The sequence below is a fragment of the Scyliorhinus torazame genome, chromosome 4 (genome assembly GCF_047496885.1).
Source record: "Scyliorhinus torazame isolate Kashiwa2021f chromosome 4, sScyTor2.1, whole genome shotgun sequence".
NCBI lineage: Eukaryota > Metazoa > Chordata > Chondrichthyes > Carcharhiniformes > Scyliorhinidae > Scyliorhinus > Scyliorhinus torazame.
In genome coordinates, this window is record NC_092710.1 from 137,828,236 (window position 1) to 137,853,811 (window position 25,576).

At 53.3% G+C, this 25,576-nt stretch overlaps 1 long non-coding RNA gene across 1 annotated transcript in view; it reads left to right on the top strand.

The window, feature by feature from the left end:
• Positions 1 to 1,858: 1,858 nt before the first annotated feature.
• LOC140411644 (uncharacterized) overlaps positions 1,859 to 25,576 on the top strand; it is a 138,922-nt gene continuing 115,204 nt past the window's right edge. Inside the window, exon 1 of the long non-coding RNA XR_011940920.1 lies at positions 1,859 to 2,026. This is a non-coding gene — a long non-coding RNA (uncharacterized lncRNA). The remainder of the gene's footprint in view (positions 2,027 to 25,576) is intronic.

Below are 25,576 nucleotides of genomic sequence, written 5' to 3' on the forward strand. Positions count from 1 at the left end.
GGCAGGTTATGCTTTATCTTGTGTAATATCATTATCTGACACTTGCACAGTGCAAATGCTATTTGTCACTTATCAGCTCAAACTTGTCTAGGACGTGTTGCAAGTGGGCATGGATTATCTGAGGAATTGAAAATGGACTTTAACGATCATTAGTGAACAACTCCATGTCTGATCTTGGAATGGAGTGAAGGTTATTGATTTTCTGAAGATAGATGCACGTAGTAATGTTCTTTGCTCAGGTGATTGGCCTCTAACAACTAGAAGTGAAAGTAAAGTTGCCATAGTCCCTGTTGACCATTGGCTGCTTTCCTCTTTGAGGGGACGAGCTGACTGGTGGTGATTTAACTGGAGGATCACCACACTTCAGGCAAGGCTGAGGAGGCAGGCCTTCATGAATAACTCCAGCCTGTTCAGGAATTGAACCTGAGCTGTTGGCCTTGCTCGGCAACACAATCCAGCTGTCCAGCTAACTGAGCTAAGCCGGCCCCCAGAACCACCTAACAGAACCACCAGCAGGTATTACAGGAATGAGGGGCTGGATTCTCCGTTTTTGGGACTATGTCCTCACGCCGGCGTCAAAGCAGTGGAGTTTTACTCCTGAAAATCCTGGATCAAAGGGACATGAATTCCCAGCCCTGCACGGGGCTAGCGGGGACACGGAGTATATCTCGCAGCTTTTGCTACAGATACGGGCCCCGCACTTCCAGGTCGGAGGCTGCACATGCGTACAGCGGCGGCCTACAGCGGCCGCGCCGTGCTCCATAGCGGACTCGGACCGCGGAGCTAATCCGACAAAGGAGAACCACCGATCGGCCGGGCCCCTGACCCTCAACACCCGCACAAACATTCCCCAGCTGCCTATAAGGCCCGCCTTGGCCTCCGATCTGCCCGCCCCCACCAGGGCGGCCACCGACTGAGTCCGCAGCCGCCACACGAGTATCCCTACCAGCTGGACCAGGTTAATTCCACGCAGTCGGGACTTCAGGTGGTTGGGGCAGAGGATTGCTGCGCGGGCCTCTGGCAATGGCCCCAGGTGGCAGGGCATGCTCACCGGTGATGCGGCCTTTCAGTGCCCAGAGAATCGGCGAACCGGCGCCGGTCCCGATTTCCGCGTTAAACTTGATTCTCTACCCCGGTGCCGCCCGCGATTTTGGCATTGGGGTGTGGAGAATCCAGCCTGAGGTATAACAACCACTTGGGAATTTTTTTTCCACTGATTCCTTTTGACTTTAATTGTGCTAGGGCTCCTTGATACCAAACTGAATCAAATGATGCCTTGATATCCAGCAAACCTTATTTCAACTCTGGAATTCCATATTTGGACCAAAGGTATAATAATGTAAGCTGTTCTGATGTGAGTTAAATGCCTGCTTTTGTTGAAATGACCTACACTTGTTCCAATGTTCACTTGGGAGCACAGCTGCCTTCCATTACTCTGCCAATGATTAATAGTGGGCTGGTGGAGCAGTCATTAGTGAAGTTGGATTTGTCCTGAGTTTCATGGATAAATCATATGTGACTGATTTTTCTATATTTCTGGGTAGATGCCAAAATTAAGTTATATCAATACAGTTTGACAAAGAGCATGCTAGTTTACAAGTTGTTGTGACACCCTGGGTGAGTGTGCAGTCAATGTCAGCCCCACGCGTCCCAACACAAGTGAATTAATGAATAATTTGTGTATTTTCTTGAGATCTTTGACCCTTGACTGCTCCAATGAGTTACAGGCACCAGAGTTGCAAGCAAAATATTAATAAAACTATTTATTAACAACAAGAGTAAAAGATTAACATATAATGGTCAGAATGGAACAATGGTCTGCTAATCTAATTATTCCCAAAACTCCATCCAACCCTCCACCCAGGCACAGGGCCATCATACGGTGGGGGTAGGGAATGGATTGGAAATAACAGGGATTAAAAGGCGTGAGATGATTCTTTGCTACCAAGGTAGTGGCCTTTGTGGCCAACGATCTTCTAACGGTGGTCGTCAACACAAACCTGCAGGCTGTAGAATGCTCTCGCTGGTAAGTCACTTTAACTTATAACAATTGGGTTCTTCACACTGGCAATTCCCCCTCTGAGGTCTGTGCAATTCTATCTTGCATCCACCAGATGGACTATCAGCCGCACTGAGTGAAACTACAGTTCTCTCAGCATGAGGGTTTGAAGTGGGCTTTTAGACCGACCCTCTCATTGCTCTGAACCCTCAGGAAAAATCCAACAGGGAAGAAAGAATTTGGAGCACTGACTTCACAGTTCTTAATAAGGATAGAAATGTCTACTTGCCTACAACTCCTCTCATAGGTCACTTTCACAGACTGGCTGGAAGTGGTTAAATAGCCAGGCCTTTCAAACAAAGTTTTACACTTTCACTAAACGTGGTTGGAGAAATTTCCAACACAAGTGACTTTCCCAGGCTGGCTGGAAGCATCCAAATTTCCAGGCCGAAAGCTGATAGATAGAGAGAGAGTGTCTTGCTGTGTGCAGCTTTCCAAGTCTGCACCCAGCTGAGAACAAAATGGAACTGGCCTGGTCTACAGAACCTTACACCAGCTCTCTGACAAGCTTGACCAATCCCAAACAAGAACAGAAGGTGTCTCACAATTTCAGAGGTATCTATTAGTTGTTTGCCAAGTCCATCAAAATGACATCACGGGTGATTCCACAGAGCATCAAGGGGAGATCTGGGCCAGTACATTAAATCAGGTATTTTTTAGTTCGACGATAGTCTGCAGTTTAAAGCAAAATGTGCAATGTGTAATGTTGCAGGATAAAAAAAAACACGGGACAGACAACGATTTATCAAGTTTCTTACAAAGTGCAGAGATTCAGCTCAACAACCATGATGCTATCAGTCCCTGTAGCCTTTGCTGTGCTCAGTGCTCTCAGCCATCTATTGATGACATGTGGAATAAACTGAATTGGCTGATGATTGGCATCTAATACATTGGCTGTAGAATTGTTTGGGTCTGTCTTTAGTATACTACTTCTTTTGTGAAACATACAATGGACAGAGTATTCTTCATTAGATCTTCACTATATTGTCTACTGGTGCTACTACTGGCATGATGTCTAGACTTCTCATGGCCTGCTGTGACTGGGCCATGCTGAGGAGCGCCACTGCAATGTCCAGGTGGAAAGGGCAGCCCTGTCCTGGGCCTCGCTACACTGAATGCCCCAGGCCTGAGACACGCTGACCCATAGCCGAAACCATCACCCCCAATGCCTCAACCGTGGACGCCACCCATGTGGTGTCGGCTGGGTGGCACGCTTGACCGGCACCACCCCCTGTACCAGCACGCGGAAGGACTCCTCCACCTGCGCCTGAAGGTGTTAGATGCTCTCTGTCATCTCCTCTTGTGGTCTCTGGTTCTCTGACTGCATCTGCACCGTGGGTGGCACTGGGTGTTTCAGAAGCCCGGGACCCATCTCAGCGACAGCTGATTCATGGGGCCAGCCTGCCCTCCGACCGTCCGGCCCCTTGGCTGCTCCTATCTCCACCTGCTGTACCAGAGGCGGCGTGGTGTACACCAGATAGTGTCCCAGAAACAAGTTGTGTCCAACCGAGGTGATAATCTCTGGGATGGTGGAGGTTGCAGGAGACATCTGTAACGGAAAGTCAGTGTCATCCTCTGGCGTGTCAAGAGGCTCGGGCGGAGGGCTGGTGCTCGGGCTGCTCTTCCAGTCAGTGCTCGGCTGTCAGTGCTCGGCTGTCTGGGGGGCACCGGCTCTGGCACTGGCTTGGGACGGGGGGGGGGGGCTCTGGATGGACCAGCTCCATCTCCGACAGGTCCTGTAAGACACGAGACGACATTGGGGGTGCTTCGGTGGGGGGTTGGGGGGGGGGGGATAAGGGGTGCAAGAGGGAGAGGGATGGAGGTATGGGGGTATGGGGGTGTGGTGAGAGGGGTGTTGGGTGCCCACACATGTGTCATGGGGATCCGCAACTAAGCAAGGTCTCACTTCCTTGCCCGCCGCCGAACTCTCTTCGGTGACCTCACTTTCCTCTGTGCCGCTGACCACATCCAGTGCCCTCTGCTCGGGCACGGTGAGGGGCCGCAGATCTGGTGGGCCCCCTCCGTTCTTCTCCCGCAATGACAGCGTTAGATGTTCCGACGCATACAGCCCAGGGGTTGAGTAGATGGTGGTGTCAGGGTACCCGGCCATGGCAGATGGCATGGGTGCTGGCATGTGAGGCAGGATGTTCGGCCATCACCTGGAGAGGGGGGGGGCCTGATTAGTGCCAGGTGCATGGAGCAGCCAATTCACCGTGGCCGCCCTGTGGAGGTTGTTGCGTTTCTCCCGGCACTGCATGCCAATCCGGACGATGTTGTCCATGGCGCTGACCATCTCTGCCACCTGCGTCCAGGTATGGCAAACAGTGGCGCCTGGCAGCCTGCCTCCCGGGCTGGGGTACAGGATCATCCTTCTCTCATCCATGGCGTCCAGGAAGATGTCCAATTCATCGTCCCTGAATCATGGCGTTGCTCTCCTTCCAGCCATCTTGTTGGCTGAGACGGTGTGTGGGGGGAAGGACCGTTTAAGTGAGGCTGCGGATGTGAGCCTCATGAGGGCCAATCACGGACCCAACGAATCCGGCACCATTTTTCATGGAATTGGTTATGTCCCACGTGGCGACGGAGCCCATTTAAAGCAGCTGAATCGGTGCTGCTGTTGCGCCGTTTTTTCTGTTGTAAAACGCCACGGATTCCATGTTGGCACTTAGTCTCAAAATCAGAGAATCCAGCCCTCAGTCTCTCATACGCACACACGCGCACGCATGAACGAACACGCACATCCACACACAGACATCCATCTCTCTCACACACTTTCCCATTGCACATGCGCTCACACAAACTGTCATCTCACATTCTGGCAGTCTCTCCTCTCGCAGTCTCTCCTCTCGCAGTCTCTCCTCTCTCAGTCTCTCCTCTCTCAGTCTCTCCTCTCCTCCTCACCTCTCTCGGAAGCCCGACCGCTTCGTTCCTGGCCTGGGAACTGAGCGCACTTGCCCTTCCCGGGATCTGAGCGCTCTTGCCCTTCCCGGGATCTGACCGCTCTTCCCCTTCCCGGGATTTGAGCTTGCTTTTTTTTCCCGGATACTGACCGCTCTTCCCCTTCCTGGGATCTGAGCGCTCTTCCCCTTCCCGGGATCTGAGCGCTTTTCCCCTACCCGGGATCTGACCGCTCTTCCCCTTCCCGGGATCTGAGCGCTCTTGCCCTTCCCAGGAACTGAGCACTCTTCCCATTCCAGGGATCTGACCGCTCTTCCCCTTGCCGGGATCTGAGCGCTCTTCCGCTTCCCGGGATCTGACCGCTCTTCCCCTTCCCGGGATCTGAGCAGTCTTGACATTCCCAGGATCTGAGCGCTCTTGCCCTTCCCGGGATCTGAGTGCTCTTCCCATTCCTGGGATCTGACCGCTCTTCCGCTTCCCGGGATCTGACCGCTCTTACCCTTCCCGGGATCTGACCGCTGTTCCCCTTCCCGGGATCTGAGCGCTTTTCCCCTTCCTGGGATCTGAGCGCTCTTCCCCTTCCCGGGATCGGAGCGCTCTTCCCCTTCCCTGGGCCTGACCGCTCTTCCCTGATCCGCTGTCCCTGCTAGCTCTGATCTGTACAATTTGAGTTTTGGGCTGTTTTCAGCTTGTCCAATCCAGAGGCTGGAAATTGGAAAATCCAGCTTCTGATTACACAGAACATACAGTGCAGAAGGAGGCCATTCGGCCCATCGAGTCTGCACCAACCCACTTAAGCCCTCACTACCACCCTATCCCCGTAACCCAATAACCCCTCCAAACCTTTTTGTTCACTAAGAGCAATTTATCATGGCCAATCCAACTAACCTGCACATATTTGGACCATGGGAGGAAACCGGAGCCCCCGGAAGAAACCCACGCAGACTCGGGGAGAACGTGCAGACTCCGCACAGACAGTGACCCAGTGGGGAATCAAACCTGGGACCCTGGCGCTGTGAAGCCACAATGCTATCCACTTGTGCTACCGTGCTGATTGGATGAGTTGAAAGCAGAACGAAACTCAAACTGCAAAGATCTGCCAGGCCTCCCAGGGAACAATTCGGAGTCGGTCTTGGAACCTGAAATTCCACGGATTCCAGTTTTGGAACCCTTGCCCGAGAGAAAAGACAGGCGCGATTCTCCGATCGCGGGACAGAGTGTACGCACCGTCGTGTACGCCGTTGCATTTCACGACGGCGCGAAACGGGCGCGGGCACTAGTAATGCTGTCCCCCACAAGGGGCCAGCACGGCACTGGAGTGGTTCACGCTGCTCCAGCCTCACTTCTTGGCGCCAGGATGCGGCGCCAACCCGCGCATGTGCGGTGGCTATACGGAACGCGCTGGCCCCGCGCAACATGGCACGGGGGTTCTGGGGCCGACCGCGCAACACAGTAGGCCTTGGGGGGGGGGTGAAGAGGCCAGCCCACCGATTGGTGGGCCAGATCGCGGGACAGACCCCATCGGAGGCCCCCCCTGGGGACGGAGCCCCCCTCCCCCCCCCCCGACCCTTCGCGCAGAGTTCCCGCCGGCAGCAACCAGGTGTGAATGGTGCCGGCGGGAATCTCCTTTTGCCGCGCGGCCGCTCAGCCCATCCAGGCCAGAGAATCAGCGGCCCGGCCTCATCCAGTGGCCCACGACGGGCGCTGCGCCAAACCCGCCGGCGCAAATGGCGCCGATTCTCCGCACCTTGGAGAATTGCGTGCCAGCTTCGGGGCAGCGTGGCGGCGCCGATTCTCCGGCCCGGCGCGGGGCTGGGAGAATCACGCCCCATGAGTGTGTTTTGGTGAGAAAGCAGCTGGGGAGAGGATATAAGGAACGTCTGACATTGATGGGTAGTTGGGCTTCTTGGGAGAGGTCAAATGGAGGGAATCCCAGGGGTGAAATTCTCCGTTATCGGTGCAAAGTCCGCCGATCGGCACAAAAAACGGCGCAAATCCGACTTGCGTCACGCCGCAAAAATCGTCGCGAAGTCTCCAGCCCAAAATGGGCTAGCAGCGACGTGACGGGATCCGCGCTTGCTCACGTGGTTCACGCCGTGCAGTGTCATACACGCCGCACGGCGTGACAGCTCATAAGGACGCTCTGCTCCCCCCCACCCGACCGGAACACCCGACTGGATGGCTGGCCGCCGCTCAGCCCCAAGGTTCGAGTCACGCGATGTGGAGGCGCTCCTGGATGCAGTGGAGCAGGGGAGGGAGGCCCTGTATCCCGGGCACGGCTGCAGAGTTGCCCCACACCACAGCCGGGGTCTGTGGAGGGAAGTGGCAGAGGCCGTCACCGCTGCGGCCCTGACACCACGGACAGGCACCCAGTGCCACAAGAAGGTGAACGACCTCGTCAGAGCAGGCAGGGTGAGCCTCCCCCCCCCGCCTGATATCCATATCCCCCATATCCCCCGCTCCCCCATATCCCCCTCCCCCATATCCCCCATTTCCCCCTCCACCATATCCCCCCTCCCCCATATCCCCCCGCCCCCATATCCCCCATATCCCCCCTCCCCCCTCCCCATATCCCCCATATCCCCCCCTCCCCCATATCCCCCCCTCCCCCATAATCCCCATATCCCCCCATATTTCCCCATATCCCCCCTTCCCCATATCCTCAAGTGAATCCAGCCCTAACCTTAACCTCTGCAATACACGCGCAACCGATGGCGTGCATTCATATACCTGTCTAACACTGTTGCCTTTTACCCCTGCCACCACCCCCCACAGGAGAAGCACCCACACAAAAATAGGGAGCATGTGAGGACTGGAGGAGGCCCCGCTGATGAGAGGCCACTGACCGAAATCGAGGAAAGGGCCCTGGAACTGGCTGGCGGACCTGAGGACCGGGAGGTTGCTGATGCAGAGGTAGAGGGCGTACTAGCAAGTGAGTCACCGACAGCCCGTCCCCATATCCCCCCTCCCCCATATCCCCCTCCCCCATATCACCTGATCACTGCCTGCGTGTCTAACCATGCATGCTTCATTGTGTATCGCAGGAGCAAACGTCGAGGCACCCATACCCGCAGATGCAGACCACCCGCAGGATGCCCCTCGGAGGCCACGGGTGACGGAGAGACCCGGACCCTCAGGCATGCGACGCCCGCAGGATGCCACTCGCATACCACGGGAGACGGAGAGATCCGGACCCTCCGGCATGCGACGCCCGCAGGATGCCCCTCGCACACCACGGGAGACGGAGAGACCCGGACCCTCCGGCATGCGACGCCAGCAGGATGTCCCTTGGAGACCACGGGAGACAGAGAGACCTGGAGCAACAGGGAGACGACGCCCCCGTCACGTGCGGGTGCAACGACGCAGGCGTGTGCCACCCAACGACGTGAGGGGCAGCCACAGGCCCCCGTCACAGCCGAGCCAGGACACCACTACCCAGGACACCACTACCCAGGACACCCCTACCCGGGACACCCCTACCCGGGACAGCACTACCAGGAAGACAAAATACCGGACAGTGACACAGAGTGGATGGGTGGAGACGAACCCCCACCCCAATGTGCCATGGACTCAGAGTGCGACGAAGAGCACGACACAACGCCACTGCTGTCACCAACACCCTCCACCATCGCAGAAACACTCACCTCGGTTGGGCACTTTAGTGATGAGGCGTCTGGTACACTCACTGGTGCGCACAACACAGCCGTCCCGGTACAGCAGGTGGAGGTAGGAGCAGCAGAGGGGCCGGGCGGTCTGAGGGCAGCCCAGCCCAAGCGAACATCTGCCGCCCAGATGATCCCGGGTTCCTGGAGTTACCACAACCACCCATAGATCCGATGCAACCACCGACCCGGAGACGAGCGAAGAGGGTGACAGCCGGCTTGCGGCGGCTGCAGTCGCAAGTGGAGGAGTCCACCCGCGTCCAGGAGCTGGGAGTGGTGCTGGTCATACGTGCCACCCAGGCCGACACCGCACGGGTGGCGTCCGCGGTGGAAGCAATGGGTGCGACAGTGTCAGACATGGGGAACGGTTTGCGAGGCCTGGGGCCTTCCGTGCAGGCGGCGTCTGTGGCCCAGGACATGGCTGCCCTCTCACAGGAGGCCATGAGCCAGTGCCAGCGCCAGATGGCAGAGGCGCTCAACGCCATGGCCCAGTCTCTGCAGGCCATGGCCCAGTCTCAGCAGGCCATAGCCCAGTCTCTGCAGGCCATGGCCCAGACTCAGCAGGCCATAGCCCAGTCTCAGCAGGCCATAGCCCAGTCTCAGCAGGCCATAGCCCAGTCTCTGCAGGCCATAGCCCAGTCTCTGCAGGCCATCGCTGAGGGCATCGGCGCCATTGGCCATGTGCGAGCCGGCGTCGCACAGTCACAGACAGGGATTGCCAATCCCCTGAGCTCCATGGCTGCAAACCTGCAGACCCCTGTCGATACCAGCACGGGCCTCCAGGACTGGCAGCGCCAGATGTCGGGGGGCGTCGGTTGGCCTGTCCGTTCGCATCCCCCACCCATGTAGAGGCCTGGGGGCCATCGGGCACCCCGAGGGAGGAGGAGGTGTGGTCCGTCCCGGGTCCCCCTGTAGGGGAGGTCCCGGAACACCGCGACACCTCAGACTCCCCCTTCCGTCCCAGGTGCATCAGGTGGTCAACGGGCAGGACAGGCTGGCAGCTCGCCATCCCAGTCGCCCGGGCCACAGCCTGGCCCATCTAGGCCAGGACACCCCAGGAAACGGCCGCCAAAGGGATCCCGTGTCAGAGGGCAGGAATCAAAGGAGTCCACCACCAGTTCTGCTGTACCGTCTGGGGAACCACGTAGACGTAGTCAAAGGGCCCGTAAGGCCAAACAATTAGACACTGAGTAAGTTGGCATGGGTGCAGAGCACAGATGAGTTTTAGGGGCTAGGGCACATGCATGAACTCCTTTGGTTATTAAAGTCAATGTTACACCTACAGAAGCTGCCTTTGTGCTCTGTCCAAAGCATGCGGGGGTGTTATGTACGTTGAGCGCAAGTGTGTGTGTGTGAGGGGTGGTCTTACCTCAGCCCCAGGTGAATCTGCCCCTTCCCCCTGGGCCGCCATCAACATCCCCCCGGGCAGAGGACGGGACCTTGTGCTGCAGTGTCACAGCCGCATGCAGGGATGGTCCGGGTGGATGGTGGTACTGTGGCCATGGGTCAGACATAGTCCAACGATGTGGAGCCAGGAGCTCATCGCAGGGCGGGTTGTCATCATCCTCCATGGCCTGCAATAGACACGCGTCCACCCGCAACTGTGTGAGCCCGGCCGTTGTGCCGCAGGTGGATCGGCAATGGGGGTGGTGGTTTGCATGCGGGTGGGGTGGGTGGGTGGGGGGTGTGGGTGGTCGGCTTTGCCATGGTGTGCGGTCTGTGGCCGTACTACCCGATTCCCACGCCCATCTAGTCAGTGAAGCGGGCGGCTATCAGCCTGTCCCGTGCCCGCTGGGCCAGCCGGTAACGGTGGACAGCCACCCACCTGTGTCTAGCCCGTCTGCCCTGACCATTGCCCCCATCCCCCTCATCTGGGGAGGACTGCGCCTCTTCCTGCTGCTCCTCCACTCCGCCCTCCTCTGCCTGCGGCACATCACCCCTCTGCTGGGCTATGTTGTGCAGGACGCAGCACACCACAATGATGCGGCCGACCCTATCTGACCGATACTGGAGGGCGCCCCCAGAGAGGTCCAGGCACCTGAAACGCATCTTCAGCACGCCAAAGCACCTCTCTATCACTCCCCTCGTCGTTACATGGGCATCATTGTAGCGGTTCTCCGCCTCATTGCGTGGCCTCCGTATAGGTGTCATCAGCCACGATCGCAATGGGTAGCCCCTGTCGCCCAGCAACCAGCCCCTCAGCCGGTGATGGCGTCCCTCGTACATGCCGGTGATGGATGACCGCGACAACACGTATGAGTCATGTACACTGCCCGGGTTACGGGCGCAGACGTGCAGGATTCTCATGCGGTGGTCGCAGACCACCTGTGTGTTCATCGAATAGGTCCCCTTCCTATTGGTGAACACGGCCCTGTTATCTGCAGGTGGCCGCACGGCGACGTGCATCCCATCAATCGCGCCCTGGACCATGGGGAACCCGGCCACGGCAGAGAAGCCCACGGCCCGGGCATCTTGGCTGGCCCGGTCCACAGGGAAGCGGATGTAGCGGTGCGCCATGGCATATAGGGCATCTGTCACTGCCCGGATGCACCGGTGCACCGATGTCTGCGATATGCCTGACAGGTCCCCACTCGGTGCCTGGAATGACCCCGTTGCATAAAAGTTCAGGGCCACCGTAACCTTGACGGACAAGGGGAGAGGGTGTCCCCCGCCAGTGCCACGTGGTGACAGGTGTGCCAGCAGATGGCAGATTTGTGCCACGGTTTCCCGCCTCATCCGGAGTCTCCTCCTGCATTCCCGGTCCGTGAGGTCCTGGTATGACTGCCGGGGCCGGTACACACGGGGCGCCCTCGGGTGCCTCCGTTGCCGTGGGGCCGCGACGTCCTCCTCCCCCTCCTCGTCCTGTCGGTCAGGTGTCCCTCCAGCCTGGGCGGCTGCCGCCTGCCCCTCTGCGGCAGCCTGCGCCGCCTCTCTGGCACGCTCCTCCTCCTCATCCAGGGCAACATAGACATTAGCAGCTGCCGCCACGGCGGCCAACATCGCTGGATGATCGGAAAACATGACAGCCTGGTTGGGGGGGTGGGGGGGTGGGGGGAAACGACGACATGTCATCATTGCCCATACCCCCTCCTCCCCCCATCCAGGTGGCATGGACCGCATGGGTCCAACTGTTGGAGGCTGGCACCTGGCCAGGTGGACCAACTCACTTGCCCTTGCACCCCCCCTCCCCGACACGGACCCCCCCATCCCCGGCACGGACACCCCCATCCCCCCTCCCCGGCACGAACACCCCCATTCTCCTCCCCGGCCCTCCCCGGCACGGACACCCCCATCCTCCTCCCCAGCACGGACCGCCCCCCATCGTCCTCCCCGGCCCTCCCCGGCACGGACCCCCCCATCCTCCTCCGCGGCACGGGCCCCCCATCCTCCTCCCCGGCACAGACCCCATCCTCCTCCCCGGCACGGGCCCCCCATCCTCCTCCCCGGCACGGACCGCCCCCATCCTCCTCCCCGGCACGGGCCCCCCATCCTCCTCCCCGGCACGGACCCCCTCATCCTCCTCCCCGGCACGGAACCCCCCCCCATCCCCCCCATCCCCCTCATCGCCACGGAACCCCCCCCCATCCCCCTCCCCGCCACGGACCCCCCCCATCCTCCTCCCCGGCATGGACCCCCCCCCCCCCCCCCATCCCCCTCCCCGGCACGGACCCCCCCCATCCCTCTCCCCGGCACGGACCCCCCCATCCTCCTCCCCGGCACGGACCCTTCCTCCCCGCACTCCCCCGGAGCCCTGCCCACTCTAACCACCCCCCAGGCCGTCACCCACCTCCACGCTGGTCGGCGTAAACCTGGAGCACAGGTTGACGCCGATTAAAAGGAGGTTTGATTTAAGTCGACATGACCCGTCATCACGTCGACGGGACTTCGGCCCATCCGGACGGGAGAATATCGGCAGGCCCAAAATTGGCTGCCTTGCGCCCACCCGTGCCATTCTCCGACGTCAGCGGCGCCATTAACGCCCCGCCGACTTTTCTCCCTTCGGAGACTTCGGCAACCGGCAGGGGCGGGATTCACGGCGGCCATCGGCCATTCTCCGACCCGCTGGGGGGTCGGAGAATGATGCCCCAGATGTCACTGGGAGGATATGACATTGTCGGCGTGTGGGTGTCAGACATAACTGAGGGACCAGATATTGTGGGAGAATTCTGGAATTCCTGGAAGTTCAAACATTCTGGAGGTGGGATTAGAAGTTCCCGGATGGGAGAGTTGGATATCACTCTGGCTGGGAGAGGATGTAGTAGGGTTGGTCCTCGTGGGAAGGCATTGTACATCACTGGAGAGATAGATATCATGAAGTCTTGGCTAATTATGGAGTTACATTTTATATGGTGATGAAATTCCAGGTCCTGGGGAAGCACTCTTGCTCTTCCTGATCTGCAAACAGTGCAGTAAAGTCATTTACCTATTGATTCAGCCATTCCTGCTTTTTTTTGTACTAATCCTCACGACTCGGAATCCCACCTCTTGTGTGCTTACAAATTTAAAAATCAGTCAATTTAGAGGCCTCTTTCAAATAACGCAGTGATCCTTTGTCACCAGGTTGGTTGCCCTTCCTTCCCTCCTCCTCCTCCCACTATTCTGACCCACCCCCGTTAAAATCATAAGTGGATCATGTTTAAGAAATTTTGCATTTTTAATATCCTACCTGTACCCATTCTTGGGAGTTAAAATTTCCCTCTTGATTTAACTATACAAAAGTTTGAGTGAATGAATGGCAGTGGTATTTAAATTAGATGACAAATAGACTTAATGTGGTATTAAATCTTTTATGCTAAGGATTAAAATTGTCCATTTAGTAAATTATTGGGTGACGGAGAACATGGCAAATGGATCCAATTAACATCTGTAATTTTGCAAATTGTCTGGTAGATTTATGAGTCACACTTGTGGGGCGGGCGGGGCGGGGGGGGGGGGGGGGGGGGGGAGGTAATTTTTTGTGTGATAGCGTAACATGAGTGATAGTAAATTGCAATCTTTTTTACATCTCTTCCACTTTTTATTTCCATTGACTTCAAGAACCAATTTGTTAGCACTCATTTTATACTATCACAAAGTCAAAATTACACGGTAGGACTGTGCCTTCATCAATTTTATTATTCATTAAAAAGAATATTTCCAGCATGTGCTGGTTAAAACAATGGCTTATTCTATTCTAAAATATTATTCATCATTAGCTAATACTGATGGCTTCCACATACACTGGCATTTCAGTGTATGTGTGCATATAAGGCATTAAATTGGTTTATCTTATGAATACATCTATCCATTGGACATTGGATGCCAATGCAACGTCTGAATGTTGAAGTAATTTCTCCACTGCGACTGGCAAAATTCTAAGCACCATCTACATGAAACAGCCGAAAGAATAAAAGACTGATTGGTGTGCCTGAAGATTCCAGATACTGTTGTACTTACACTCCAGAGAATGAATGGGCAGCATGCAGAAGGATTGCTATCTACATATGAAAGGAATTGGAAGATACTAGAGGCAGAAATGTTATAATAAAACTCCTTCCACATTAAGGACTAGTAAAATATTACAGATAAATTAAATATCAAAACATATTGTCACAGTGCTTTTGATTGAATGCGGCTTTCAAAATATTTGAATGATAGAGGGGATTTTTTTTAATGAACAATGTATGTTCTATGCTTATCAGAGTGCTGGGAGTCTGGGGAGGTTACTTTCTTTCTTGTGGTGTTGACTAGCAGCTTGGCATTCATGTATTCAGCCTTGGTAAAATTATTTTCAACAGCTCAGGTCATTTGCAATGTGCTGAATGTTTTTTGTTTATTGCATTCCACACTGCCAGCTCTTTATTTCTTTCACTCAGTTTGGTCGTGTTCGAGACATTTTGGAAAACATATTTGCTTTTGCCCATGGGATTTCAACATCTCTATTCACCCCTCTGGTGTTAATGGCACTGATGTTGTACCAAACAACTTTCAATTTTTGGAATTGTTTTCCAAATTCTGAGTCAACAGTCTTCACTTCTATCCTAAGCCTATTCGGATAAATAATTGAATTGACTCTTATTGATTGAGGACACACATTTGGAATAACTCCAGTTTCTTAATGGTTTGCTATTGCTGGTAATAATTCAGTTATTGTGCACAAGAATCTATAATATCTAGCATTGTGTTACCCACAAGCTGGGATATTACAATGTAATTTTAACAAAATTAAAGGTATGTGGTGAAACATGGTTCTATACTACAGCGGGGGGTTTCTGCAAATCATGAACAACATGTCTGCTTGGAAAATATTGAAATTTATTTTTCTTTCATTAGCTGAAAGCTAAGTGATGTTAATGCTGCAAAATAAAGCACGCCTTTTAATCTTCCAGTGTCAGCATCAAATCAACCCAGTTTTAAATGCAGCATTATTAGGTGAAGCCCCAATGTCAAAGAGCACCCTTTGGTGCTTTTATTACATTTTCCACCCCAGCTAGCGTTCTTTGCGAGTAGGAGTGCCAATTAATGCTGCCTTTCTCCAATTAAAAATTAACGTTTAATTTATTTACCCAGCCAGGACACCAACTTAACATGTGATACTCCAGTGATGTTGCAACTGACAAATTATCTGATTTCAGGAAATGACAAATTAAAAAAAAAATTTTGGAGGGATTGGAAAATGGCAACCTGATTTGTATAAATTAAACCTACTCTGAATTGTTTATAGATTGCTAAATGTGTTAACTTGCGGACAATATGTTTCGAGAAACATTGTAAAAATGGCACAATTCGAATCATGTAAATGAGCGGAGATCTTGGTGTCTGCACACAAAATTCCTTAAAGGCAGCAGGGCAAGTTGCTAAGGTGGTTAAATGAAACCATTTGGATGGGTCTAAAGTAGAGGAATCAAGTATAAAAAGCAAAGAAATTCAGCCTGAGCTGGAGTATTGTGGACAGATCTGGCCACTGCACTTATCAGGAAAGATATAGGTCTGTAACTTCCTGTACATTTCACAACTTAACAATGGACCACCGCATAGCCGCGGTGAGACGATCCGAACGTTTGGGTGCATGGGCATGCTCGCTGAAAACGTGCAGTGTTCAAACTCCTGGAAAGCTGTAATTCCCGAGCTGGACCTGCTGAATGAAAAATCCAGGTACTGCACTAACTTGGTCGATTTGTCCCGATGTTAAAGGAAGATAAAAAATTTTTTAATTTTGAATTGTCATGAGGCTGTTAATTCCATTAAAAGGGTACTTTAATGTATAAAGTGAGTTTCGTGTCACAGAAAGCAAATGAATGATCTTGAACTTTGATTTATCAAGAGGATGCTATTCCATTAAAGGAACTATAATGGATAGAATAGAGTAAACACTCTCTAACGGGTCTGACGGGTCTGATTGTCCACCGAAGGTACTCCATGTTACTGGTCACGGGTTCTGTGGGTCCTTGCGTGGCTGATGAGCCCGATCCTAGAGTCGCCTCTTCAGATCCTAGAGCCGCCTCTTCAATCACTCACTTGGCAGGAGTTTCCAAAAGGTGGGATCGGTCCTTGGAATCTAGGTTACACATATTCCTTTCTCAGGCTCCTTTCCAAGCCCCATTCTGCCGTTGGAAGCTCTGGAAGAATTGTGACCAAGTTAGTGCAGTATCAGGAGATTCCTCCAAGTAGGTCTCTTCTGAGCATTGATGACTATGTTCCATTTCGAGATAAGGGGCGAAATTCTCCCCCAACGGCGGGATGCCCGCCGACTGGCGCCAAAGCCGGCGCCAATCAGACGGGCATCGCGCCGGCCCAAAGGTGCGGAAGTCTCCGCATCTTTGGCGGCCTAGCCCCAACATTGAGGGGCTAGGCCGACGCCGGAGGGATTTCTGCCCCGCCAGCTGGCGGAAATGGCGTTTGTTGCCCCGCCAGCTGGCGCGGAAATGCGGCGCATGCGCGGGAGCGTCAGCGGCCGCTGTCAGTTTCCCGCGCATGCGCAGTGGGGAGAGTCTCTTCCGCCTCCGCCATGGATGCCTCATGATGCTCCACTTCTCCAGCTTCCACCCTAAACACATTAAAGAAGCCATCCCCTATGGACAAGCTCTCCGTATACACAGGATCTGCTCAGATGAGGAGGAGCGTAACAGACATCTACAGACGTTGAAAGATGCCCTCGTACGAACGGGATATGGCACTCGACTCATCGATCGACAGTTCCAACGCGCCACAGCGAAAAACCGCACCGACCTCCTCAGAAGACAAACATGGGACGCAACCGACGGAATACCCTTCGTCATCCAGTACTTCCCCGGAGCGGAGAAACTACGTCATCTAGTTCACAGCCTTCAACACGTCATTGATGACGATGAACATCTTGCCAAGGTCATCCCCACACCCCCACTACTTGCCTTCAAACAACCGCGCAACCTCAAACAAACCATTGTTTGCAGCAAACTACCCAGTCTTCAGAACAGTGACCACGACGCCACACAACCCTGCCATGGCAATCTCTGCAAGACGTGCCAGATCATCGACATGGATACCACTATTACACATGAGAACACCACCCACCAGGTACTCGTGCGACTCGGCCAACGTTGTCTACCTCGTACGCTGCAGGAAAGGATGTCCCGAAGCGTGGTACATTGGCGAGACCATGCAGACGCTGCGACAACGAACTTCCCTTCCCTCTCCCATCACTTCCTTCCCCTTTACAAATAGACAGAACTGTTGTGTTTGTGGAAGAATACATTTTATTGATTGCTGTGTTTAAGTGATAAAATATATGTTAATGCAAGAAATATGTCAAAGTTGAGGTAATTTTCTGTCATTGTACAGCTGATAACATTTAATGTTAACTTGTTTCAAAGTTTTGTATTCATAAAATTATTTTTGTTAATAAATGTTTTCCATTAAACTTTCCAAGCTTCTACAAATATCTCACTGAAACATGAGAATACAACATTTAATTAGGAGATAATTATAAATGAATAAGTTACTTGAAGTAAACATGGCAGAAACATAATAACACAGGTAACACAGTAGGACACTAGTTTGCATTGCTGACTCACAACACCAGGGACCCATGTTCACTTCGGACCTTGGCTGACTGTGTGGTGTTTGCACATTCTCCCCGTATCTGCATGGGTTTCCTAGAACCATAGAATTCCTATAGTGCAGAAGGAGGCCATTCGGCCCACCGAGTCTGCACTGACCTTCTGAAAGAGCACCCTACCTCAACCCACTCCCCCACCCTACCCCCGGAGCCTAACCTGTACATCCCGAGACACTCAGGAGCAGCTTAGCATGGCCAATCCACCTAACCTGCACATCTTTGGACTGTGGAAGGAAACCAGAGCACCCGAAGGAAACCCACGCAGACAGGGGGGAGAACGTACCAAGTCACCCAAGGCCGGAATTGAACCCGGGTCCCTGGCACTTTGAGGCAGCAGTTCTACCCACTGTGCCACCATGCCAGTGCTCATTCCTCTGGGTGCTTTGGTTTCCCTCCACAGTCCAAAGATATGTAAGTTAGGTGGATTGGCCATGCTAAATTATCCCTTAGTGTGCAAAGGTTGTGTGGGGTTACGGAGTAGTGAGAGGGCATTGTCATAATATCCACTCATGTATATAATAAGATACAGACAGGCAGTGACTGACACACAGAATAACCAATAAACACACAGAACAACCGATCACCAGACAGGACACTGCAGGGGACACCACCACTATAAAACACACGAGGCATCAAGACTCTGCCTCTTCTCACTGGATACAGCTACAGAGATAGTCAGGGTGCACAGTGCAGTGAGCACCGTCTCCGTGTGACAGAGGGCCAGTCTGGTCAAGCCAAACAGAGGTTATCAGTTTACATTATTAGAGTGTCAACCCACAGCAGATTATGTACAGCAATCAACAGGTTCAATAAAACAGTGTTGAACCATCTCCTGTGTCAGAAGCCTGTTTCTCGTCTTACTGCATCCAGTTACAGTCAGTGTTAAACCAATTCATATAACACATCAGACATGGGCCTGGGTAGGGTGCTCCTTTGGAGAGTCGCTGCAGACTCTATGGGCCGAATGACTTTCTTCTGCATTGCAGTGATTCTGTGATTCTGTAAACACAAAATCAGATGTTACAAGGACAGCAAGTAGCCCTGGGGCACTTTTAAAATCTTATGACCATAATCTAAACTAAAACATACAAACACTTTTAAGTATGCCACATGTAAAGTTATATAATAAATATAGTGCAGATTTAAATAGTTTCACAGATTTAAAACATAGAACCAGACCTATATTGACTTATAAATAATCACCTTTAATCACAATTTTTTTAAAATTACATGAAAAGAACCAATAACAACATCAATGCCTGTCTGAAAGAATGAGTAAAAAAAACTGTTGAAAAACTTCTACATACATTTAAAACACTTGTTAAAAAGTTGTTTTCAATACAAGTCTACAGTTTAAATGCCGGCCCTGAACCTAGCCCCATCATAAGGGGGTGGCGTTGCACTCCTCCTACGCCGTGTTGGAGCCTGCACAGACAGTCCCACTGAAGGCCCCAGGCTGCGGAATGGAAAGGAAGGTTCATCGCGATATCTGAGCGCAGGTAAGTGTGCATTTTTCCCTTTTAGAATCGGCAACCTGTGGCTTCCCCCCGCCAGCCAGAAGTTATAGACCATCGATTCCTTAGAATGGGTACAGAGGAGGTTTTCCAGGATGTTGTCAGGAAGAAGGCAGTTCAGTTATGAGAAGTTGGAAAAGGTCAAACTGTTCTGCTTGGAACAGATAAGGCGAAAAGGTGACCGAAGAGAGGTTTTCAAAATGAAGAGAGGTTTTGATAAAGTAAATAGAAGTAAAAAATTTCCATCTAGAAAGAGTGAGTCAATAAGCAGAGGTCATAGAGAGTCATTGGCAAAAGATCTAGATAGAGATAAGAAACATTTTATTTTATTCAGTGGGTTGGATCTGGAATGCTCCACCTCAAGCTGGAAGTGGAAGATGATTCCACCGATGCTTTTAAAAGAGGGTTGGACAGGTCATTCAGGCTGCGAAAATTGCAGGGTTAAGGACAAAAAGAGTAGTAATGCTCTTCTTTAAGAGCCAACACTGACATGACAGGCTGAATGACCTCCTTCATTTCGATGATTCCAACCCATATTCAGGACAGAGTAAAATCTAACACCATTAGCAGTATCAGTGTGAACCTGACTCATTTTCATTTGAAAGTTTAAGTTGATGTGGAAGAGTATAGAGTAAGCTATGCGTGGTTAAAATTGGAGGGAAGAAAGCAAGCAAAGTCCGATGTTGGGTGTGAGACAAATCACTTCACTGTCAGAATCCAGCAGTCTTTCGAAAAGCAATCGGCCGGATTCTCCGTTCCTGTGACTTAAGTGTTGACGCTGGGGCAGGATTTGTGGAGTTCCACAACAGCAAAACTGGCACCGCACCTGGACCAATTCAGTGACTGGCAAGGGGCTACCACTGGCACCACATGGAACACAATCAATTCCAATGAGTAACGGTGCTGGATTCGCCGGTTTTGCGATTGACACTCAGGAGGCTGACAAGATGCAACTGCACATACACACTTCACTCCCCACACACACCGTCCCAGCCAACAAGATGGCAGCAAGATGCGCAGCCCATCGGACTCGAGCTCGGGACCTCCTGGACGCCATGGAGGAGAGGCCACCCACCCTCGACCCCAGCCCGGGAAGGAGGCTACCAGCTGCCGCAGCTGGCAGAGGCGGTGAGCACCAACAGTAAATCCGTCCAGACCAGCCAGCAGTGCTGTAAAAAACTACATGTCCTCCTCAGGCCGGCCAGGATGAGTAGGCAGAACTGTGCCCCTAGCACCAACCCCTATCCCACACACGTAAAACTCTACCCCTCCCTCCACCCGGTGGGCAACCGAACCCTGCCAGCATCACATGTCGGCACCCATACAGGCCGCCATGGCCGGGTGCCCTGGCCACTGAGGACACCCACCCGCGGGCTGCACGAGTAGGATTATTGAACACTATCGTTTTCTGTCCCGCCCACCCCCATCTCCCCCAAATGTGAGAAGGCCACCCATAACAACCGGAACAGGAGAAACCTGGAGGGGAACATCACAGTGGCAGAGCAGTGGGCACTAGACGTAGTTGGCGGTTCTAAGGATAGGGAAGTTGGCGGGGTGGAGATCGGCCGCGGGAGGAAGTGAGACCCCACTTAGATGCGGTTCCCCGTGACACGTGCGTCAACACCCACCCCAACACCACCCTCACCCCCACACTTCCCCGCCCCCCCCCCCCCCTCCAACACCACCCCAACACCACCCTCACCCCCACACTTCCCCGGCCCCCCCCCTCCAACACCACCCTCACGCCCACACTTCCCCGGCCCCCCCCCTCCAACACCACCCTCACCCCCACACACCCACCATCACTTCCACCCCCACACGTACACTATACTCATACCACCCACACACCACCCTCACCCCCACACACCCACCATCACTTCCACCCCCGCACGTACACTATACTCACACCACCCACACACCACACTCACCCCCACTCTCCCCCGGCGTGCGGTCTAATCATGAATCCGGTCTGGTGTCTTGCAGGAGTTGGTGATGGGTCGGCTTCAACTGATGTCCCCCGTCCCTAGCCACAGCCAGTGCCACAAAATGAGCCCCTCGCCGTGTGCTGAGCAGCAATGCTGACACTGACACGGAGGGGAGCCATATTCCTGACACCCAGGACACTCCGGAGCTCGAGGCCGAGCATGACACTGATTTCCCGTCACAGCTGTCTCCAACACCCTCCACCATCCCAGAGACACTCACCTCGCTTGGGAACTTTAGTGAGGAGGCTCCTGGGATACTCTCAGGTCCCACCATACAGCTGCTCCGGTACATCAGGTGGAGGTAGCAACCTCCGAGGGGGCAGACGGTCGGAAGGTAGGCTGACCCCAGGGACGAGCTGCCGTCCAGATGGGTTTTGGGCTTCTGGAACGGACAGTCCCATCGATTGTGGAGATGCAGTCGCAGAGCCAGGGATGGCATGAGGGGCTGTCGGCGAACATCCAGCAGCTGCAGGTGCAGTTGGAGGAGTCCAACCATGTGCAGGAGCAGGAGGTGGTGTTGACCATGCATGCCACCTCGGCCAACATCGCATTGGTGGCGTCCACGGTGGAAGCCTTGGGGGTGTGGATTTTGCCTGTGGGTCAACATGTCCGAGGCCTGGAGTCTGCTGTGCAGTTGCTGGCTGAGGCCCAGGACAGGTCTGCCCTTTCACAGACAGCCATGTACCAGAGCCACGTGGATATTTCAGTGATGCTCCTGAGCGTGGCCCAGTCACAGCGGGCCATGGGTGGGAATGTCGGCGGCATTGCCCAGGTGCAAATGCAGAAGGAGGTGGCCAAACCCAGAGAGAGATGGTCCTCTCCCTGTGCTCCATGGCCGCGAGCGTGCAGACCCTGGATGAGACTAGAGTGGGCATCCAGGACTGGCAGTGCCAGGTGGAGGTGGAGCCTCAGGGGATAGTTCCGCTCGCATTACCATCCTTTGGAGTAGCCTGGGGTCATCGCCCACCCCGAGGGAGGAGGTGGTGATGGGGCCCATGCTGGTGACTCCTGCAAGGGAGGTGATGAAACGCCGCAACACCTCGGACCCCCCTCCCCTGCCCTCCCACTCCTGACCCTGGCATATCTGTTGGGGTGCAGACAGAACAGGGCAGCACCGCGCCACCTTGGACACCCGAGAAGCATCCAGGCCGGGTCGCCAATGGGGACCCAGGTTCCCCCCCCATACACACACACCTCCGCCAGCCCAGGGATCCATTCGGACGGTGTGATGGAATGGCCAGCTTGCATGCAAGGATCATCCAGGTGGACGGTGGAAAGTGCTACTATGGGAAGGAGTCAGTCATTTTCAAAGGATGGGGAGCACCAGAGCTCATCGCAGGGCGGGTTGTCATCATCATCCTCCAACCCATGGACCAGACCCGCTGCTACTGCTAACCCAGGGCCCACATCCCGTAGTGTGGCAGGTATGTATCACGAAGGAGGTTGCAGGTGGGTGGGAGGTTGTGGGGGTGGTTTGCGATTTCCGTACTTCTGGCCAGTTCTCTCCCCTAGTCGGTGAAACTGGAGGCGATCAGAGCGTCGCGTGTGGGTTGGCCTTGGCGCACATATCGTGTGGCCTCCTTTGCCTGCCCGGACCCCATGTTCTGCCCATCTGCGTCCTCCCCCACATCCTCAGAGGAGGAGGACTGTTGTTGGTCCTCCTCCTTCAGCACTTCACCCCTCTGCTGCGCAATGTTGAGGTGGACGCAGCAGGCCACCACGATGCGGGCAGCTCTCAGCGCCATTCTAGAGGTGCCCTCCAGAGTGGTCTAGGCACCTGCAACGTATCTTCAGGATGCCAAAGCACCACTCGATCACGCACCTGGTCACTGCACGGGCGTCACTAACGTCAGTCTCTGGTCTCTGGATAGGTGGCATCAGCCAGGACCACAGTGGGTAGCCTCTATCAACCAGGAGCAAACCCACCAGCCGGAGTGGGCATAAGGAATTGTCGAGTGTGTCAGGATGAAGGCTTCATACACACTGCCTGGATATCTGGCGCAGAGGTGAATGATGTGGAGCTGATGGTTACATATCAGCTGCCCGGGAATCCTGCTGGGCTTGATCCACATTGAAATGGATGTATTGTGCCAACTGAGCATACAGGGCTTCCATGGCGACGCGGATGCACCTGTGCACCAAGCTCTGTGAGATCCCGGACAGGTCCCCACTCAGCACCTGGAAGAGCCCAGTTGAAGTTGAGATTGACTGTCACTTTGACAGCCACCAGGAGTGGATATCCTCCCCCATACCCCCGTCGGTGCCAGGTGCGCTTTGATCTGGCAGATATGTCTCACTATTCCCCTGCTCAGCTGGAGTCTTCGACGGTATGCCTGGTCTAGTGGTCTACGAATGACAGCCAGGTCCAACGGGCTACATGGTGCCCTCCATTCACATGTGACCCTGCTCCCACATAACCCCTCCCCCCAACCCCGCACCCCTGACCCCGTTGGAGGTCGGAACCGTGGGGGCCTCTGGCCCTGGCACTTTCCCACTGCCAGGGGTACCGTGCCAATGTTATGCTCTGCGGCCCAAATCTGGAGCCTCCCCTGTAGGGGCTACAGTGGTCATTGGGTGGCCTGTCTAATGCGCCATCGGTGGGTGATGGCTGGTTGGCAGGGTATGGGGTGCAGGCTGTGGTGGTGTTGTTATGGTGCCCACACTAGACCCTATCCCCGTAACCCAGTGGCCCCAGCTAACCGTTTTTTTTTTAACACTAAGGGCAATTTAGCATGGCCAATCCACCTAACCTGCACATCTTTGGACTGTGGGAGGAAACCGGAGCATGCGGAGGAAACCCACGCAGACACGGGGAGAACGTGCAGACTCCGCACAGACAGCCGGGAATCGAACCTGGGATCCTGGAGCTGTGAAGCAATTGTGCTAACCACTGTGCTAGCGTGCGGCCCCTATACCAGGTCAGGCCCGCTAATGATATCCCAATGGCGTTTACTGTATCTGTGGAGTGGAATGCATTGATGCCACTGTCAAGGCGACTGGGAATTGCAATTTGGTGTGGAACCACGCCCACCATGATTTCGGCATCGGAACCGATTCTCTGCATTTCCCGATTCCGCCGTCAGCCAAAGGAGAATCCCTCCCGTGATTTTTCAAGTTTACGTTTCTGTGTAATATTTCCTCCAGTGTTCTGCATTCTGAATTTGCAAAAATGATGCAATCACGGATATTTCATTTCTTTTCTGGAAAAGATTTTCCCCTAGCATTTGCATACTACAAATTCTTCTCTAATCACTCTCATACACTGCCATATAGCCATATAATTACAGTAGTTGCTTCGCCTGCATTTCAAATTAACAAAGCCCTTGCTACTCACTTATTTAGCTGCTGTCAGGTATTGCATATCTGAAAAACTCTAAATACTTTCTTGGCACTTGCATTTTGTTACAATCTCCTGAGATTCATAAAATAGATTTATCTGGATACAGCAGCGTGCTGGTAGCAATTTGTTACACTTTCATAAGAAACTACAACAATATTAGAGGAAGTTTGCTACTTATGTTGTTTATCATAATCTACTTGTTGAAAAGATAATTACATGCTTTACTGAGCCACAGTAGTTTGCTTCGATCCCTCATTTTATTCCAAGAGCAGTTGCCAATTTCCTGGGGAAACAATTTCTGCCCCTGACTTTTTCATTAACCTCGTCTCCCGATAGTAATCACAATCACTTCTAAAAGGTTACCTTCAAACTCATTTTGGACTATCAATAATTTTACCATTTAGCAGCTTAACACTAGAGTAGTTTGAGTAGTATTGTTATGAGTTGGCAAACTTTGGGTGTTGATTTAGCACATTGCTAAGTGGTTCATGTTACCAAATGAAAAGCACGTACTGAGTCCATTTAGTTGGTGTGGTGAGGGTGGTACCTAACTTAGTTTAGAACATGCTGCATATTCCAAATAGGATTGGAAGAAAATTTACTCGGACAATGTGTCGCATTCAGACCAGCCCTGATCAATGTGAACAGAATAGATAGTCTCAGGTTAGGTCTGATAGGCTGGCTTCTGTCCTGATTTCAAGAGCCACAGGGCTTTTGGATGAGGAATGGGAAGAAAGATGAAGTGAGCAATACAACAAAGGAAACTGAAGAGAAGGCTTTTACAGATAGAGGCGTAATGGGAATTGGAATGTTCCATGTAGATCTTCCCAAGGAGTCTCATTACAGAGGGTTGAACTTTCTTTGTAGTTAAAGACAGAAACTGGGGGTTAATTTTAAAGGGACTGTCAGTTACCGCAACTATTACCCTTGGTGGTAACATGTCATTGTTCTTTGCCTTTTGATCCCGAATGGTCCGATGAGTTGATGACAAAGAAACTACCAATCTTTAGATTGAATCAAAACTAATTTATTGGATAATGAT